Source organism: Cebus imitator, unplaced genomic scaffold (genome assembly GCF_001604975.1).
Source record: "Cebus imitator isolate Cc_AM_T3 unplaced genomic scaffold, Cebus_imitator-1.0 Scaffold417, whole genome shotgun sequence".
NCBI lineage: Eukaryota > Metazoa > Chordata > Mammalia > Primates > Cebidae > Cebus > Cebus imitator.
The window spans coordinates 1,813,627-1,816,927 of NW_016107732.1; the positions used below are offsets into that span (position 1 = coordinate 1,813,627).

The following is a 3,301-nucleotide window of genomic DNA, read 5'->3' on the forward strand; positions in this document are numbered from 1 at the left end:
AAAAAATAAGGCCGGGTGCAGTGGCTCACACCTGTAATCCCAATGCTTTGGGAGGCTGAGATAGGCAGATCACGAGGTCAAGAGATGGAGACCAACCTGTCCAACATATTGAAACCCAGTCTGTACTAAAAATACAAAAATTAGCTGGGACTGGTGGTGCACGCCTATAGTCCCAGCTACTTGGGAGGCTGAGGCAGGAGAATTGCTTGAACCCAGAAGGTAGAGGTTACTGTGAGCCGAGATGGTGCCACTGCACTCCAGCCTGGCTAAAGAGAGAGACTCTGTCTCAAAAATAAATAAAATAGAATAAATGAATAAATAAATAAATAAACAAGAAACAGGCCGGGTGCACTGGCTCACCTCTGTAATCCCAGCACTTTGAGAGACCAAGGTCAGGAGTTTGAGACCAGCCAGGCCAACATGGTGAAACCCCATCTCTACTAAAAGTACAAAATTTAGCTGGGTATGGTGGTGGGCACCTATAATCCCAGCTCCTCCGGAGGCTGGGACAGGAGAATTGCTTGAACCCAGGAGGCACAGGTGGCTGTGGGCCGAGATCTTGCCACTGCGCTCCAGCCTGGGCAACGAGCAGAACTCCATCTCAAAACAAACAAGCCCCAAGAAACACAGGACAATATAGCACAGACTGGAGCATTGATTGTATACCATTCACATTATCAAATTACCAGTGTTCTTGTTTCGTTCTGGTTACAGTATACACACACAGAAAAAGATTATTATTATTATTATATTTTGAGATGGAGTTTGGCTCCTATTGTCCAGGCTGGTGTGCAGTGGCATGATCTCGGCTCACTGCAACTTCCACCTCCCTGGTTCAAGTGATTCTCCTGCTTCAGCCTCCCGAGTAGCTGCGATTACAGGTGCCTGCCACCAAGCCCAGCTAATTTTTGTATTTTTAGTAGAAATAAGGTTTCACCGTGTTGGCCAGACTAATCTCAAACTCCTGACCTCAGGTGATCCACCTTGCCTCAGCCTCCCAAAATGCTGGGATTACAGGTGTAAGCCACCATGCCCAGCTATCATTATTTTTTTGAGAGAAGGGTTTCACTCTGTTGCCCAGCCTGAAGTGCAGTGGTGTGATCACAGCTCACTGAAACCTCCTTTTCCTAGGCTCAAGGGATCCTCCCACCTCAGCCTCCTGAGAACCTGGGACTACAGGTGTGGGCCACCACATCCAGCCACAAAATTTGTTTTGAGTAAAGCTCTAAGGTGAAGGGGAAAGTCCCAACCCCCTATTGTGGGTCACCTGGATGGTTCCATCCCAAAAAACCATAGTGAAGCTCTAGCTTCATCACAAGAAGGTAACACATCCACTGAAGCCAGGTTAAAATCGCTCTTCATTTAATCAATTTTCCTCTATTGCACCCCCTGCTCCTTGATGCCGTGCCCTGGAGTGAGGAATTCCACCACCCAGAGAAGGTGTAAGCCTGGCACCTCCTGTTTTGTGGCCCCAAGGGATAGCCTTTCCCACCTCCAGACACAAACTGTGTCATAATTTTCCATGTGCACAATTCAGTCATTTGTTGTCAGTCCATTGTGTGTGTAACCTTCACCACTCTCCTGTTTTAGACCATTACCATCACCCCATGAGATTGCTCAGCCCATTTACTGAGTGTCCACCCCTGTCCCCAATAATCTGTCATCACCGATTTGTCTGTTCTGTACATTTCCTGTCAGTGGAATCATACAACATGAAGTCTTGGTCCCTGCTCTCTCCAGCCCTGTCAGTTTGTCTCAGGCTCCTGTGCCACCTGGATGCTGTGAATTTTGTCTGGTCAGATTGTTCAGTGGTTCAGTGTTTTCCATTCAGGGGCGGCTAGTCTGAGAAGTGCTTCCCTACTAAAGTGGGCAACTGAGGCAGAACAGCCACCCAGCCCTGTTCTCCAAGCCATCTTCCTGCTGGACCCCTGGTGGCCAGGGCCAAAGTCCAGGAAGGATCCCCCCAGACTTGCCACACCCTGACTTTGACCCCTCCCTCTTTACAAGGGCTGCTCTCTGCTCTGCCTGCTTTGTGTTTAAGACATTGGGCCAGCCAGGCACGGTGGCTCACGCCTGTAAATCAAGCACTTTGGGAGGCCAAGGTGGGTGGCTCACCGGAGGTCAGTAGTTCGAGACCAACCATGACCAATACGGTGAAACTCTGTCTTAAAAAAAAAAAAAAAAAAGTAGAGTGCATCCTGGGTCGGCCTAGCCATGGCGTCTCGTGTCCTTTCCTCCTGTGTCCGCCGCCTGCCTGCGGCCTTCGCGCCACTGCCCTGGGTCTCCATGCTGGCCGCCGCCCAGCCTTTCAGCACTGCTCTGTGCTCCGTGGGGACCCGGAGGAGGCCCGGGCCTTCGCAGCCGGGCTCGGTGCTCGCGCAGGTTCCGGGTAGAGTTACACAGTTGTGCCGCCAGTATTGCGAAGCGCCCCATTTGACATTAGAGGGCATCCAGGACCGTGTTCTTTATGTACTGAAACTCTGTATGACAAGATTGACCCAGAGAAGCTTTCCGTAAATTCTCATTTTATGAAAGACCTAGGCTTAGACAGTTTGGACCAGGTGGAGATTATCATGGCCATGGAAGACGAATTTGGTTTTGAAATTCCTGATTTAGATGCGGAAAAGTTAATGTGTCCACAACAAATTGTAGATTACATTGCAGATAAGAAGGATGTATATGAATAAAGTATCAGACCCTTTAGCTTTGTTGAGAGAGGACACAGATGATACTGATGAATGGCAGTGAGGACACAGTTCGGCATTATTGCTGGCTCTGACAGAGTAATTCGGAGGGACTTGTATTTAAATTGTGTGAGTGTTTTTCTCTTTGAACATAAATCTATAAAACCAAAAAAATAAAAAATAAATTATTATTATTATTATTATTATTTTTTTTTTTTTTGAGACGGAGTTTTGCTGTTGTTGCCCAGGCTGGAGTGCAATGGCGCGATCTCGGCTCACCGCAACCTCCGCCTCCCGGGTTCAAGCAATTCTCCGGCCTCAGCCTCCCGAGTGGCTGAGACTACAGGCATGCATCATCATGCCCAGCTAATTTTTGTATTTCCAGTAGAGACGGGGTTTCACCTTGTTGACCAGGATGGTCTCGATCTTTTGACCTCGTGATCCACCTGCCTCGGCCTCCCAAAGTGCTGGGATTACAGGCTTGAGCCACCGCGCCCGGCCTAATTTTGTATTCTTAGTAGAGACAAGGCCTAGCTATGTTGCCCAGGCTGCTCTCAAACTCCTGGGCTCAAGCCATCCTCCTGCCTCAGCCTCCCAAAGCACTGGCATTACAGGTG

At 49.0% G+C, this 3,301-nt stretch overlaps 1 protein-coding gene and 1 pseudogene across 1 annotated transcript in view; one reads left to right on the top strand and one right to left on the bottom strand.

Moving 5' to 3' along the window:
• The window catches only part of ZBTB45 (zinc finger and BTB domain containing 45), a 14,925-nt gene extending 11,951 nt beyond the window's left edge, over window positions 1–2,974 (bottom strand). Inside the window, exon 1 of the transcript XR_005197032.1 lies at window positions 2,970–2,974. The gene's annotated coding sequence lies outside the window, so the exon portion shown is untranslated. The remainder of the gene's footprint in view (window positions 1–2,969) is intronic.
• On the top strand, window positions 2,196–2,865 carry LOC108289976 (annotated as a pseudogene).
• Window positions 2,975–3,301: the final 327 nt, after the last annotated feature.